The sequence below is a fragment of the Amia ocellicauda genome, chromosome 6 (assembly GCF_036373705.1).
Source record: "Amia ocellicauda isolate fAmiCal2 chromosome 6, fAmiCal2.hap1, whole genome shotgun sequence".
Classification (NCBI taxonomy): domain Eukaryota; kingdom Metazoa; phylum Chordata; class Actinopteri; order Amiiformes; family Amiidae; genus Amia; species Amia ocellicauda.
In genome coordinates this window covers 40,880,952-40,890,612 of record NC_089855.1, presented here as the reverse complement: position 1 = coordinate 40,890,612, position 9,661 = coordinate 40,880,952, and positions in this window count along the sequence as shown.

Below are 9,661 nucleotides of genomic sequence, written 5' to 3'. Positions count from 1 at the left end.
CTCCACTGTTTCACATATATGCAATGAAGACAAAGACATTGTAGTTTAAAATTAGCCACAATATTGTAGCTGCACTTCCTAACATCAACATAAGAACGACTGTGTCCAAGTACAGTTTCTGTAGCTAACTAACATAACCTATAGGGTGCCACCTATATCTAAATTCTATAACATCTCCCTTTCTTCAGGTGTAAATCAAACCTGTAAGTAAATCAAATCCACCTACCTAACAACAGTACAACTTTTTGCAAAGAGGTAAAGCGGTTCACAACCGCAGGGCTATTATTAGTATTTGTCAAGCCTGGGGATAACCGCAGACAAGACAAGGGGATCCAAGCACAGGTAAACAGCCAGGGATTCGGTGCATTGTACAAAAAGGGCTAGACAAGAGGCATAGTAATTTCACAATCAGGAGGTCAGGCAATCGAGCAAACAAGACTAGTAGGGCAATCCGTAAGGCGTAAACACAGTAGAAAGCAGGGGTCAAAATGCACTAGAAAAACAGTAGACGTTTAGGAACAGGAAGTTTAGGAGTTGCTGCAAAGATGCGAACAAGACTTAGCATTGTAGTAGTGTGTAATGGAGATTAAATACAAGAATAAATGAGCAAGCAAACAACATACAGGTGGGAAAGGTAATTGGTGACACAAGGATGATTATTGAATGATTGGAATCCTAGAACAGGGAGTGGCCCCTGGCAACAGAACTGGGAATCGTCAGGCAGTGGATATCACGATATTATTCCTCTTTATATTTTTAGTATTATTCTTTATATTTTATTTAGGTTTGTTTTTTTAGGTGGTTTACAAAATGTAGTCTTTCTGGTGGCTTGGACCACCGTCCGCTGTGAGAATAGATGGGGCCCCTTTCAGCTGAAGGCTGCAAGGCTCTGTGGTATGTGTGTGGGCTATACTTCAGCTGCCAGTCCATGGTATGTGTGTGTCCTAAGGTGGTGGCTGGCTGCCCCAAGTGTTTGCTGCAAGCTTCCTCTGGAGAGTCTGTAGAGTCTTTGGTGTCACCGTTCAGTGTTACTGCTGGTGGACTGCCAAGCTCCACTGCCCTTCTGCAGGGCCAGTCGTTCTGCCACTCGGAGACCTACTTGATTCCGCTGATATAAGGTGCCCATCACTTCCACTAGGTACGAAGTGCCACTTTCTTCACACAAGAGCCCAGTCTCCAGCGACCTGTGCAGTCCCCTGGAAGAGGTTTCATGCGGATTAGCTGGCCCATGTTCAGTTCAGGCAGTTCTCTGGCTGATGTGTCATATATAGATTTTGAGATTTGTTTCTCTGGGATGTCTTGTATTATTACACAGGGCTACAGCAGACTGGCAAGGATGTCTTCAATCTTCTCGCCATCAGGCACTGTGCTGGACTGCTTCCGATGCCTTCAGTCGGTGTGTTTCTCCAGTGTAATATAGTTTTCAATGGGTCCTGCTTGTCAAATCTGGCATTTCTGCACAGATTTTTGACTATCTTGACGGCCGATTCAGCTTCGCCATTGGCCTGTGAGTGCCATGGAGAAGATGTGACACAGTGAAACTACAGTCCATTGCCTGAAATCACCCGATCAGGCTGGACAAATTGAGCCTTAGATAGCTGAATTGCTGTCTCAGCGGATAAATCTGGAAGCAGCTAAATTTCCCAGAAATCTGAATAGTGGTCAACTATCAGAAGAAATTCTTTCCCTGCATAGTTGAACAGGTCAATGCTGACAATCTGCCAGGGCCTTGCAGGTATCTCATGTGACATCATGGTTTCTTTCTGTTGCGCATAAGCATATTCATTACAGGCAGAACAATTGCTAACATAGTCTGTGATCTCACTGTGCATGTTTGACCAGTATAGTGTATATTTAGCCTGACGGTAGCACGCTTCTCCACCACGGTGGCTTCAGTGGATGTGGGCGATCATCTCTGGCCGTAGAGATTTGGGGATGATGACTCGTGGACCCTTGTACAGAATGCTGTTCTGTATGCTAATTTCATACTGTTATGACCAGTAGTCCCGCAACATGAGTAGCGTCTCCTCCTTTAGATCTGGCCACTCCACCAGAACAACTGTCTTTAGTGTCTGTAGTGTCTCATCTCTTGTGGTGTGCTGTAAAATTTGGTGCAGTCTCTGATCTGGCAGAAAGATGTCTCCTGGATGAGTCGGTGTCTCCCCACCCGAGTTTTCATGCACAGAAGGGGCCTAGCCCCTTATGACATCTGCCCCTACAAGGGTTGCCTGGGGAAGGAGACGGAGGCTCATATCTTTAGGTTTGCCGTTCCTGTGCGGGCGACCGCCCAGCAGATCCTCTATGGACAAGCCAGAGGAATCACATCAACAACCCTGAGGTGCTGGTGGCGTGTCGTCTGCGCAGTGAAACAGGCCCTGTGGGAGGGACGGAACATCTGTTTATTCAACAAGCAGGAGCTGGACCCAATTGTCATCACGCGGAGGGGCATGGTACTAGTCAGGGATTACGTCAATCTGGAGGTCCATCAGAGAGGCAAGGAGGAAGCCTTCAAGAACTGGCAAATACAAGATCTGGGGGAGCTCAGGATCCCATGATGGGACCCACCTCCGGGGACGGCCATCTCCCCCTGCTGGAGCCCGAGTCCAAGATCTTTTACCTACTTTTAACGAATGATTGTTTTTAAAAATGATTTAAAGAATGAATTTTAATTGTTTTTAAAGAATTAGTTGATTTTAAATGCACTTGTTTTGTTTGGGTATTTGGTTGGTTTTGTTCTGTTTTTTTCTTTTGTCAAATACATTGGCCGTTTGGTTATAATTTTAAATGCATCAGATTGTTTTGTTTTTGTTTTTATTTTATGGTTTTATTTGTTTTATGATTTATCTGATGCATTTTCAGTTAATTTCAATGTATTTGACCATATTGTTTATTTGTTTAATGGATTTATTTGGCAGTATTGCCCTAATCAAGTTTATTTGATTTATTGCACGTTTATTTGAGTTCATGTATTTTGTTTATCACTGTTACATTTTAAAATTTTTAAGTGATTTTAAGAATTGATTTTAAAACAATTTTAATCATAAGTATTACAATTTCGAATGTTTTTATTTATTGAAATGTAAAATACTTATCCCAATAAAACAGTCTCTGATCTGTAACGTTAAGATACGCTGTTTGGTTGATTTTGGCAGTCTGCTTCCTCTTCTTGTAAGCTGCAGCCTGTGTGGTACTTGGGTTCTGTGCCCTTTTTCCCTGCTACAGCTCAGCTGAGAGTGTTGCTGATGTACATCTCAGGGCCTGGTTTGTATGTGACATCAAGATTGTAGTTCTGCAGGGTTAGCATCATGCTCTGCAGCTGTTTTGGTGCACACAGAAGGGGCTTCATGAAAATGGTGATCAGTAGCTTGTTGTCTGTTTCTGCTGTTATAATTTATCTGCCGTATAAATAGTGGTGGAAACACGGTGCTTAGGCAATCTTTCTCGATTTGAGCATAATTCTGAACTCAGTTGGAGTCAGTGCCATTGTAGCAAATGCAACGGGCTTCCCATCCAGCAGCAGAACAAAGCCAAGCCCATTCTTACTTGATTCACTCTGTATGGTGACAGGCATTATGACATTGTAATATTTCGGTACCAGTGTGACTGTGACCAGGCGCTTTATTTCCTGCTCTGCATTGTCATGTTTAGGAAGACAGTGCCATACTGCTTCCTTGTGTAATAGTCTCCACAATTGCTCACATACCTCTGATAGATGGGGCATAACATTTTCCAGTTATGTCACAAACCCAATGTCACATTGCACAGCTTTGACATCAGTAGGCTTTGGCATCTCCAGAATGGGTCTAGTCTTCTCTGGGTCAGCTTTCAAGCCGTCAGTAGACAGGATGGAAATAAACCTCTTTCAATCTGAACTGTTTTCTTATGCTAAGTCTCAGCCTCACCTGCCCGCATCGACCCAGCAGAGCCAGCAGTTTCTTGTCATGGTCACACTCTGCTTCCTGATCTATCTTAAAAAAGCCAACAACTATAATGTAATCTGCAACTGGCTCGATGCCACTGAGCCCCGACAGCAGTTCATGTTGTTTTCGGTGACAGACCTCTGGTGCGACAGAGACGCCAAATGAGTTTCAACCATCTTTTCCAACCGCGGGGGGTCCACTGTATTGAGGGCGCACGTATTTACGAGGTTTCTTTCCGACAGTGACGATATCTTGCATGCATTATGTCATTACACCGGTTGGAAAGCCAATTTCAAAACTGCTAATCAGTAAGCTATGTTTTGCTAGGTGACGGTAGACATGAATATAAGAAAATATGCAAGTGGTGCTCAAAAGTGGAGCAATAAATTGTTGTCTGAACAAGCTCGTGCAAAACACCCAAAGATTACATCGTTATTTAGACAGACCAGAGAAGAAGAAGCCATCATCAGCACCTCCACAGACGAAACACTGTTGCAGCCGGTGGTCCTGACATGAGGTCCTGACATGAATAACAGATGTAACATTGACTCTGGCATCTTGTAATTTAGTATTCAGGGGGCATCGGGAGAAAATCAGTGAAATAAATAACAGTCATTTCTTGTCTGTTATTGAGCTTCTTGCGCGATATAACCCTGTACTGAAAGATTTACTTGAGAGGAAAAGTAAATTGAATTATCTGAGCCATACAATTCAAAATGAACTGATTGCACTACTGTCCCAAAATGTACAGGAAGAAATTGTGACTGAAATCAAGCAGGCTGAATTCTATTCATTTATTATGGACACGACTCAGGATATCACGAAGGTTGACCAACTAAGTTTTTAGATGTTACAGTGGAGACTAATGAAAATGAACAACCAAGTGAACTTAAAATAAATTTGAGTTTTCTGGGATTTCAAAGCCTGAGGCACTTTGATCTTTCAGGCTTTGAAATCCCAGACAACTCTTGTTTATTTTAAGCTCACTCGGTGAGAAATAATTGGACTGATAGAAAGTAGGGGAATATCTGTGAACAAATGCCATGGCCAGGGCTATGATGGCGCAAGTACAATGTGTGGCGCTTACTGCGGTGTCCAAAAGCACATTTCAGACTGAGAGCCCAACGCCGTATATGTCCACTGCGCTGCACATAACCTACACTTGGTTTTAAATTATGCTTGTCAAAATATACCAGAGATAATGGCCTATTATGGCACTGTACAAAGGCTTTATACCTTTTTAGTGAAAGCATCAACCGGGGGAAGCTATTGGAGAATCATCTTTGCAAACCTACTCTTAAAAAGTTGTGCCCTACTCATTGGGCATCCAGATACAATGCCATGAAATAATTATGCTTTCGCTACAAAGACATAATGCAGGTGTTGAGTAAAATTATCATGCCGTCTAAGAAACCAGAAGAACGCAGTGATGCATCAGGCATACAAAAGGCAATGGAGACATTTGAATTTGTGCTTATGACTGTAGTACAGTCGAAATTACTGGTGACAGTTAATACTGCTTCGCAAGTTCTCCAGAAGAAAGAAATGGACCTGCTTGAGGCAGCAAGCCTGTTGAGAAATGCTATGGACACACTGACCAAACTCAGGGGGCAGTTTGAAGACATTAAGACAACAGCGCAAACCCTAGCAGTCTCATGGGGCACTACCATTTATTTTAACAAAAAGCATGTACGGTGTACAAAAAGACACTTCCATGAACTCTGTGAAGATCGACGGTTTCAGAATGCAGAGGAATACTTCAAGGTGTCTGTGTTCTATGCTACTGTTGACATCACCACAACACAACTCGGAAGCCAGTTTAGTGGAATGGAAGAAATTGCAAACTGCTTTCAATTTCTGAGCCCTAAAGAACTGTTGCTTTTGAAAGATGATCTATTCTCATCGGCCGATATATTGGTAGTCCAATATTCAGATTACCTGTCCTCTGAGTTTCCTTTACAGTTACTCTTTCCATAACATGCTGAGGCCAGCAATTAAGGAGAGCAGGTCAATTAAAGATATCACCGAGCTGCTTTATGTGAAACACTACTCACTTATTTCTAGTTTCCCCGATGTTGCTACAGCACTGAAACTCTATTTGACCATACCTGTGACTGTGGCTGAGAGATATTTTCTAAGCTGAAAATAATAAAGAACTATCTCAGAAGCAGTATGTCTCAAGAAAGGCTGTCTGGGTTGGCAGTACTCAGCATCGAAAACAAACAGGCCCGCAACCTCAATCTAAAGGGTGTGGTTAAACAATTTGCACAAGCAAATGCACAGAGAAGCATTAACATTTGAAAATGACTCAATAGCCTACAGGCCATGAAGAATGATTCTAGTTTTATTTTGTGTTAGTCTATTTACTTTCACGTAATGCATTTAATTTGTGTGCAGGCTAAACAACCCAACTATTATCTACAATAAATATTCTTGCTTCCATTGATCGTGTGTTATTTCATAGTGGTGGCAGCATTCAATAATCAGGAGGCTGTAGTATAGCAAGAAATAATAATAATAATAATAATAATAATAATAATAATAATAATAATAATAATAATAATAGCGCTGTCATTGGTGTTGAACAATGATCGATAGGCTATAGCACAGTCCATTTTGTTTACGCAATTGTGGTTTTGCAGTTAGTCTAATTGTTGTTTATTTCTCCATTTTCCATTACAGAATATGTATAGTTAAAGGTAAACAGCCATCGCGGGGGGGACTCGAGCTCTGGCCTTGCAGGGAGGCCTCTCCAAAGTCCGGGCCGCCACTGAGTATTAGCATAAATATTTATGAATTTTCAAACTATGGTTCCTCTTAAAGAATCCCAAAGCAGACATGTAGTTTCACCTACAGTTGAGATTCTGAATCCCCTGACCCAGACAGAGAGAGTGAGAAGCATGAAGGAGTTAGTATGTAGCTTACTGTCCTAGAAGGGTCAAGCATCCAGTAGAAAGGAGGGATTCTGGGTAGTCCGTTATCTCTCTCTGTCTCCTTCTCTATAGGGAGGCGAGCAGGAGGCGAGCCTTGGAGTTAGAGTGTATTGTGTGGTGAGAAGATTGATTTACGGTACTGGACTTTTCAAATAAGTACTTGGATTACGGACTCGGATTGGACAGTTTCAGGTTTGTCGTGTGTTCGTATACATTAGTATTTGTGAAGAGAGTGATCTTTTGTATAGATGTGTGGCGGCACAGTAGTGCTGGGCAGTGAAATGTAGTCCCACTACGCCAGCACGGGAGTTACCTATACAATTAACTTTCAACTCATGACTCTCACTAGGCTATCACAGATTCGCTAGATCTCGATTGGGGGAGTTCCACCACTGGGGCCCACCAGTTGCCAGAATAGACAGCACACAGGATCCGCACAAAAAACATGACAAAGATAAAAGTGCAAATGAAACATCAAAGTTTAAAATAATTCCACAACCCAAATAAGAACAGTTTAAAACAGACTTTAGTGCCACCGTCTGGAAGACACAGGCAGCCACAAGCACAGACACTTGTTTCCCCACAATTTAATCACATCAAACGCGAGACTCCAATTACTGCCCCTCCCTACACATCTCTGCGCAGGAGCCAAGCGCTCTATCCCCCAGCACTCGTTACCACACTGCGGGTATAGAACTCCTTCCCCTCTGCCAAATACAACAGCCTCAAAACAGTTTCCCCACTGCCCCGGGGTCAGCACTCGTGCCTGGTGTACGGTAACTGGGCTCAGACTAAAACGAAGAGGAAAGATTAAAACACTCAAAAAAAAACATAGCCCCGTTAAAAGCAACAAGGGGGCACATTCCAAATCAAACTAAATGATTAGAAGTTCTTGTTTTAACAGTGCGGATACAATAACATCATTAAAATACTAAAAGGAGGCAAAAGACCCAGTACAGAGTATAAAACAGGCAAATATAAAACTAAATTTCGTCTAGGAGACTCGAATTAATCTTGGTAAGGCAATACCCTTGTGCAAATCGTACAGTAGTTGATAGACAAATTAAATGCAAATACTTATCCCCAGTTTCCCCATATACGGAGGCAATTCTTATCCCGTTAGTAAAAAGTCTCGTGGCAATTGTCCCGATCAGACCAGCTTCTCTCTCGCGCTCTCGTTCTTTGTCTCGGCAATCATGTCTCAGTCTTTCTTTTCGTTCTACGGGATCCTGTCTCCCTCCATTCTCGCCCTTCGTTCTGTTCCTTTTTGTCCCAGCCCCCTCTTTTAACATGCTCGGGACTTTTCAAATCTTCAAGCTTAAAGTGGGTATCTTTCCTTCACCCAATGTGCGCGCCGCAACCAGTAGCGTTAGCCAGAAAAGAGACTGTGGGTGTGTATCTGAAAAACTTGGTGTGCCACATCGAATTTTCTCTACAACACAATAGTCCATTCTTTGATTGTTATTGTTATTTTAAACATCACAGTGCAATCATTCTTTACATAGGCTTTTATTATTTTATTATTATAATTAGACCATAATAGCCTAATGATGGGGTCACACTACACGAATTTAAGTCCGATTTGGCCCTCACGACAAATCGGCACTGATCGTCAAGATCTCCGCTGCCGCTGCAAGTGTAGTGAGAGACGGGCTGATGCGTCGCTGCCTCCGATCTGATCGTAAGCTAGTCGGAGCCGCTACGACTTTATTAAACATGTTTAATATTTACGACTCGATCGGCACGGATCGTGGAGAGTGACGTGATCAGCTACCAATGAGAACTGAGCTGACTGAAGAAGAGAAAAGAACAGAAGAATAAACATGACAGGAGAATACGATTAAAAAAATATTAAGGTTTATTAAAATACTTAAATACCAATGGTTGTTTCGGCGCAGGTTATTTTAAAATACTCTAATACATGGAAAATAATATGATACCAATTAGTATCTGTAATTGACCAGATCTGCGCTAAATATCGACCCTACAATGCGCTGATCACACTGTGGGATGGATAGAGCCTGTGTGTTGTTCACCTCCAGCTCTCACACAGAGTAGACAGGCTATTGCCCACGCCTGCCAGCCATGTCTTCTTGTGTTCTTGTTGCGCAGATTTCCGCAGTTCTGCGCAGCTCTGCAGAAATCCAATCTGATCTCATTGGTGGAGCAGCGCAGACCTGCGCGTAACTGCGGACATCTGCACTTCACGAATGTGTCCTGCCCTTCTCTCTGTGTGGATCACGCGTGTTTCTGCGGGATGTGGGGTTGCAGGCTGTGACGCAGATCCACGACAGAGATGTCAGATCAGTCAGTGTGTGTCCTGTACTGAAGCTCAGTTTAACTTTTATTTCCATTTTACTTATTTCCATTTACATTTCCATGTCCCTAAAAAAGATGGCTCAGCCACATGGCACTTCAGAGATTAAATAAATGTCTATTTTTCAACACAAAAATTTAAAAACAAAACAAATCATTATATATATATATATATATATATATATATATATATATATATATATATATATATATATATTATATGCATAGTTCATATAAGCTTTACATAACCATAAAGTAGACAGTCAACATGGTGTATAACACTAAAATCTTTCACCTTTCATATACAAGAGCCCTCACTCTCCCTGTCAACACACACCCACACGGTCTGTTTCCTGGCCCTCTCCTATATACTGGTAGCCCCGCCCCGGGCAAGTACCATTTTAAACCATACCAGTTAAGTAACCTGCATCATAATTAGAGACAGGTCTACTTCATACAGTTAAACCATAAATGAAAATGTGGATTGTGGAT